Source organism: Lolium rigidum, chromosome 5 (assembly GCF_022539505.1).
Source record: "Lolium rigidum isolate FL_2022 chromosome 5, APGP_CSIRO_Lrig_0.1, whole genome shotgun sequence".
Taxonomy (NCBI): domain Eukaryota; kingdom Viridiplantae; phylum Streptophyta; class Magnoliopsida; order Poales; family Poaceae; genus Lolium; species Lolium rigidum.
In genome coordinates this window covers 38,782,302-38,790,211 of record NC_061512.1, presented here as the reverse complement: position 1 = coordinate 38,790,211, position 7,910 = coordinate 38,782,302, and positions in this window count along the sequence as shown.

Sequence of the window (7,910 nt, the reverse complement as noted above, 5' to 3'; positions counted from 1 at the left end):
AATCTACATCGGCCGTGTATCGATCAATACCAAAATTTAACTTAGTAGATCTAGTCTCAGAACTGGCTTGCAAGCTTAATCCTAGTCCACGTAAACATGTTAACTCCTAGATGAGAACTACTCCCTTCGTCTTATGAAAGTCGTCTGAGATTTTTTTATTGTCTAGATACATCCAAATTTTGAACAATGCTAAGCTACCTAGAATAAAAATTTAGCCACATCACATCATCTAGATGAGGGTTCCAAGGATTACATATTTACATACACAATGCACTGGTGCCGCTGAGGAGATGACGGATGCTCAGCCGCCGTAGTATGGGGTTGTCAATCGTCATTGCAGACTTGCGGTAGTGATCATCAATGGAGGGAGGCGAGATGGAGAGATAAGTACATGATAATGGGAGTGAGAGAGGTAGCCGGTAAGGGAATAAATGCCGCTTGACTCGTAAGGACCGAGGGCACACACACACGTAGCCCATCGCTCGTAGGTGCACCGGTGGCTACTAGCAATATCTCACTAACATGTGAGGTTCGGAACCACACATCAGTGGCAATTTGTAGAATTCTATATTGTCTCTAGCATTCCAACACCATTATTTTTTAACAAACCAATTATCGTATGGGCTGCCCATGTGCTCCGGCCTACATGGCCTGCTATCGCGAGCCGAGGCCTCAACAAATTATGCCTCATTTAGGAAAATTTTGGTGTACTGCATCAAGTACAACAAGGTTGCTAGAAATGTTCCTCACAAGTACAGAAGATTTTGTACATACAAGTTGCACTAATAACTGCTGCAGAAGAGAGGGAGTATATATCGAAGAAGGAGAATAACCTCCCCTTGACCCCCCCCCCCCCTTGGTTTCCCTCTATTCAATTACCACATTATTGTGATGTACTGTATTGTTAAACCCCATTCGTAGTAGCTAGGAACTATACTTATGAACTGCCATATGTAATAGTTAGGGACTCTACTTATAAACTGTCGTACTATTAGGATGAACTGATGAACTAGTAGCTTCTTTGTGTCTGATGATGGTGATAGTATGGTAAAATCATCACTATAGAGAAGAGGTGGCCGCAACCTTGGCATGAGTACCAAACATGCCTTGTCTGATCCCATCCAAAAGCAAGTTTAATGAGAACCATATACCAATCCACGGTGTGAACTAGCAGCACTAGAAAAAAGGAGAATCGAAAGTTGATTAAGAAAGAGGGCTACATGCAACCAAACAACGAGAGTTTTTTGGACCCAATTAATCCATCATGAGCAACTAAACAACATACCAATTGTAGCATGCAGCTCGTTCCAAACGGGTTAAGGATCCTGGATTCTGCTCCAGTGAGCCCCAAACTCAGCTCAGTCGAGCCCTAGACTGTATGCGGTATTGTTCTCGTACAGATCTGAGCATGTTTGTGGTGAACACGAGAGCATTTAGAGGGTAATCGTCATTACTCCATGGTTTGGAGGTGTTGTCGAAGGAATAACCCCATGTACATCAGTTTAAACTACTTGTGCTGTGCACAGAAGCAAAAAAAAATTTGCAATAAAGGGAAGTGATATTAAAGTTTCAGAGAGACACACAAGAAAAAGAAAAAAATACAACCAAGCCCCTCTAGACTCCGATGTCAATGACGACGAGGATGAGTTGGTGACGCGCCGCATCCGCCGCTGCTCCACTTCTGTCTTGGACTAGAAGCAACCCCCACGTGGCTAGGAAGTCACCGGACAGTGGCCCCTCAAGACCTGCACCCTAAGCCACCATCTCCATCGCGAGGCTCCAACTCACCTCCACCTTTAGCTTCGTCAATAAGAAGATCGACCGCCTTTGATCTGGACGTAGTCGATCGATCCGAAGACCACCGAGCTCCAAGAAGACGCGCACATGACGCTGGAGCTTCGAGGAGCACCAATGACGAAAGGGGAAAGCATTGTCAACACAACCCGCACTGCCAGCCTCGCCACCTCCTCAACGCTGCCATGCGGAAACCTAGGGGTCCCTACATTATGTGCATGCCACAAATCGGAAATTCCCCGACCTCCCGTCGCTGGAGCGGCCACCGGAGGCCGAAAACTAACCGATACCCTGGCGAGCGAGGTGGAACTCCCAGGAGGATCAAGCAATCACTCTCCTTTACTGTAGTGGGAAAGGAGGACGGCCAAGCTCCTTCTTCTGTCTAATACGGATTAGGAAGTAACTACTGAGAATTTTGTGATATTCCTTGAGGACAAATAAACTCCGCTCATCCGAACAACAAATTCATGTTCACCCTCACGTACTGACATGTACAAGCGCTAAGTAGTCAGTACACATTATTTCCAATCGACATCAAAGCCATAATAGTATCTTTAGGCCTTATTTGTTGGTAGAGTGTTTGTGGAAATTAGCGGGAATAATACTTTAGAGTATTAGATGAACCGCTGCTTTCATCCATGTAAAAGATCGGGTAGTTTTGATTCTACTTGAATACCAATTTTCTATTCTTGTTCATGTTTATATAGGAGTACAACGTGAAGGGTAGAGGGAAGACCTGAACACATACGATTCTGATACAACCGACTCTGAAATCTATTTCTAACACCCTCCCTTAATCACAACTTTCTCAAGTTGAGATTAAATCTAAATTCCTCAAAATTTCTCACAGGTGGCTTAGTAAACCCATCAGCAACTTGATCTTTGGAAGGAATGAACCGTATGTCAAGCTGCTTCTTCATCACCATTTCTCTAACAAAATGAAAATCAATCTCGATGTGTTTGGCTCTTGCATGAAAAACTAGATTTGCTGACAAGTATGTGGCTCCTAGATTATCACACCTTAGACATGGCTTCTGATGCAACTTGACTCCAAGTTCTGCAAGAAGGGAATGTACCCAAATTATCTCAGCTGTTGCATTCGCCACTAACTTGTACTCTGCCTCGGTACTGGACCTAGAAACTATAGCCTATTTCTTAGCACTCCAAGAAATCAGATTTGGTCCAAAGAACACATCAAACCCTCCAGTAGATCTACGGTCATCTATGCAGCCAGTCCAGTCTGCATCTGAGAAGGCACCGACCAAAGTAGAATTAGACCTCATAAATGTGAGTCCCATGCTGAGTGTATACTTCACATATCTCAATATATATTTCGCAGTTGTCCAATATACACTAGTAGGGGCATGTAAATACTGACACACCTTGTTGACAGCATAAGAAATATCAGGTCTCGTAAGAGTCAAGTACTGTAAAGCACCTACCACACTACGGTAGTTTGTGATATCATCAGGACCCAACATGTCTCCCTCCCTGGCTGTAATCTTCCCAGAAGAAGACAACGATGTGGGTGAACCTGAGCAATGTGTCATGCCAACTCTACTGAGCACATCTTGAGCATACTTAGTCTGATTGAGTACTATGCCATCATCAACCCGATGAACTTCAATGCCCAAGAAATAATGAAGATTTACGAGATCTTTTGATGCAAACTCACCACTAAGAAGAGCCTTCAGGAGAGCATCTGTAGCGGCAGAAGAAGATCTGGCAACTATAATATCATCCACATAGAGCAACATATATATTGTGACACGGGACTTGTGATAGATGAACAACGAAGTATCTGACTTAGAAGCAACGAAACCATACTGAATAAGTTGAGAACTCAGTCTAGAGTACCATGCTCTGGGTGCTTGTTTTAGTCCATACAATGCCTTGTCAAGTTTGCAAACATAGTTCAGTTTCCCTCTGTCTTCAGAACCAGGTGGTTGTCGCATCTAAACTTCCTCTTCGAGAACACCATGTAGAAACGCGTTCTTGACGTCCAACTATCGCAAACTCCATCCCCTGGATACGGCAATGGCAAGAACAAGCCTCAAAGTGGCAATTTTAACAACTGGACTAAAAGTGTCTTCATAATCAATACCATAGCGTTGTTTGAATCCCTTGGCGACGAGACGAGCTTTGTAACGATCAACAAACCCATCAGCTTTGTGCTTCATTTTGTAGACCCATCTACAATCGATAACATTTTTACCTTCTCGCGGAGGCACAAGTCTCCACGTTTGATTATTGTGAAGAGCTCAAAATTCTTCATCCATGGCTGCTTTCCAGAGTGGATCATCCAGTGCAGCCTGCAGATTGATAGGTTCATCTGTAGTAGTAGACAGAAGCCATCGCACCGTGCCATCCGTATACGTTTTGGGTCGACGGGACCGCTGTGAAACTCGTGTGGCAGGAGGGCGCACAGGAGACAATGGCGTAGAAGATCCGCCATGGTCAGCAGCTGGTCCTGCAACACATGCAGCGTCTGCCTCGTCAGAAGTTGCATCGGATCATGTGGGCGTGTGTCTGCCAGGCGAAGAAGAGCGAGTCGGCGTAGACGATCTAGAGCCGCGGGCTGACACGCTGATGTCCCCGAGACAGACGCGGCAGGGGACCCTTGGGGTCAGATGTGGCAGGGGACCGGTGGAGCGGCGTCTCATCTGAGGAAGATCGCGTGGACCCCGAGGAAGATCCGATGTTGTTTGTCCCTGTCCCTGATATTGCATGTGATGAACTGGTTTAACTGTTTTGAGCACCATTTTCGTCCAAATTTTCTTGTGCAACTGTATTTGGACATGTAGCAGCCTGTGGAACAACAAAAGGGGCACTTGAACCAGGATTAGTAGTATGATTATTATCATCATGCAAATCATCAATTGGTACGTTCCCATGCTCAAAATTATGCAACGAAGGATCAAGTAAGAGAATGTCCTTGCGGAATAAAACTCCAGCATTTGGATGAAGATTTTGAAACGGAAAAACTGCCTCGTCAAAGACAACATCTCTAGAAATATAAACACGGCATGTGGCAACCTCAAGACATTTAACCCCTTTATGGCGAGGACTATAACCAAGGAAGAAAGATTGTGTAGAACGAAAAGCAAGTTTGCATTTGTTATAGGGGTGCAAGATAGACCAACAAGCACAACCAAACACACGAAGAGGTTTGTAGTCTGGCCGTGTTCCTAAGAGACGATGGACAGGAGTATCATGATTGATGACTTTGCTAGGTAGCATATTGATGAGATATGTGGTAGTGAGAAAGGCTTCATCCCAAAATTTTAAGGGCATATGTGCATGAGCAAGAAGAGCTAAACCAACTTCGAAAATATGATGATGCTTTCTTTTAGCAGCACCATTTTGTTGATGTACATGAGGACAAGAGACATGGTGTGAGATTCCCTGGGGTTGAAAAAGAGAGTTTAATTTCTCATATTCTCCACCGAATCTGACTGAACAGTGAGAATCTTAGTGTCAAGTTTGCGTTCAACAAGTTTTTGAAAGTTGACAAACGCAGAATAAGCATCAGTTTTTTTCTTAAGCAAATAAATCCACGTAAACTTGCTATAATCATCAATGAAGCTTACATAGTAATCATCACGACCCACAGAGGTAGGCGCAGGACCCCATACATCAGAAGAAACTAACTGAAGGGGAGCAGTGGACACACTTGTGGATATGTAATACGGCAACTGATGACTTTTAGCTTGCTGACACGAATAACACACTGACTCTAAACTGGAATCCTTAACAACGTGAAAATTATTCTTGCTAACAATTTGTCTAACTATGGCTAAAGATGGATGCCCTAGACGACTGTGCCACCTTGCTTGTGAGGGCTTGGCAGCAACACATGCATGTTTGGAGGACGATGAAGACATCAATGAAGATATGAGTGGGTAAAGCCAATCCACACATCGCCCTCTATGAATGATTCTCCGCGTGACCTGGTCCTTGATCAAAAAGAAGAAGGGATGAAACTCAATGAACACGCGATTGTCAAGGGTAAACCGATGAACAGACATAAGATTTTTCGATGCATGAGGAACATGTAGGACATTATTAAGATGAAAATTTTGTGCAGGGGTACGAACAATTGAATGACCAACATGTGAAATAGGCATACCATGACCACCGGCGGTGTTGACCCTATCAGTGCCACGATACTTGTCCCGAACGGTCATGTTGTTGACTTCACTGGTGATATGATCAGTGGCACCGCTGTCCTGGTACCAGTTGGTCTCCACGCCATAAGAGGTGACATGAGCTTCCTTGTCATCGGAGTCATCATCATCCTCTTGGAACCTCCAGCAGCAGTCTTTGGCGGCATGACCCTCCTTGTTGCAGATTTGGCAGGTCGGGTTGACCCATGGCGTGGTGCGGCACGTTCCACGTCCACGGCCATGGGCCCCGCCAGAGGGTGCACGTCCACCTCCGCGTCCTTGGTGCGGCTATCGATCATCAAGGCGATCATCTCGCCTATCATCCATGTGCATGTCGCAGCGATCGTAGTCACCACGATCACCGCGGTCACCATAGTCACCATGGGACCGACTGCTGTAGCGGCCACGTCCGTGCATTGAGCCATGTTGGCGGAAGTCTCAAACTTGGAGGCATCAGAACCACCGAGCATCTCCTGGCGTTGATCGTATGCCCGAAGCTGGGCATAGAGAGAGGGGAGCGTGAGCGGCGTGGTGACTGCTCCGAGGGCAGCAACTAGCGCATTGTAGGGCGCCCCGAGACCCGCCAGGATGAAGGAGATATGCTCCCGGGTGCGGATGTGCTCACCAGCAGCAGCAAGGGCATCAACGATGCGTTGCATCTTGGTGAGGAAAGCATCGGTAGTCATCTGCAGCTTCTTGGTGTTAGCCAGTTCAATCCGTAAGTTCGTGACCTTGGTCTGGCTCTGTGATGCAAACATCTCCTCAACCGCCTGCCAGACACCGGCAGTGGTCTCGATTCTCTGAACGTGAGGAAGAACCTCATATCCAATCGAATGAAGGAGATACCCGAGCACAATCTGATCCCGTGAGATCCAGGAATCATAGGCCGGGTTGTTGATTTGCTTGGGCGTCTGATCCGATGCTTCTTTGTCTATTGGTGTGATCTCAAGTGTCTCCGGCGGAGCAGCGTCGCTGCCATCAAGAATACCGAAGAGACGAGCACCCCAGATCGGCGGAAGGACTTGAGCTCGCCACCCAGTGTAGTTGGCGCGCGTCAGCTTGTCTGACGGTGGCTGTCCCAGGTTGATGGCCTGGATTGTCGAGGACGAAGCCATGGAAGCGAAGAAGAGAGGCGATCGTGGGCGGCGGCGATGTGGGGGATGGATCGGGGTTGGGGGCGATCAGTTTCGTCGCCCAAGAAGCTGGCCTGATACCATGTAAAAGATCAGGTAGTTTTGATTCTATTCGGATACCGAGTTTCTATTCTTGTTCATGTTTATATAGGAGTACAAACGTGAAGCGAGAGGGACTTCCTGAACACGTATGAGTCTGATACAGCCGACTCTGAAATCTATTTCTAACAATCCAATCCCAATAAAACACCATCCCCAGTCCACTAGGTAAGGATAGAGTATTGAAGATTGATAAAATACACTAAAAATTTGGAAAAATTGGAAATAAACGGGGATTAAACTCGCTTATACTCTAGCATCAAACATACATTTAGAACGGGGTGAGGATTTGAAATTTAGTGGGGATTATCCCTATTAATTCCCACTAAAACTCTATAGTACCACCTTATCAGTGTTTCTGGCCCCGTTGATTTTAACCATAGTTTTTTTTTCTTCGCAACGTACGTGTGCGCACGGCCGGGATGTTTTGTACCATACCACTAAGGGCATGTGCAATGGTCGATAAGACCGTCTTATCTTAACTGTGTCACGTAATCTAGATATAACACTAAAATATGATGTACAATGGGTTATTTTTTAGTTTTATCTTTAGTAACTAGACATCCTAAATATATGGTGAGACAAATTGTGCTAAGAGATCATCTCTTAGCTAAGAGAATATAAAGTCTTTTTTTGACTTTCTCTTTCCTCCACATCAGCATTTATCCTACGTGACATTGCTAAGATATCACCATTGTACATGCTCTAAGTCAATACG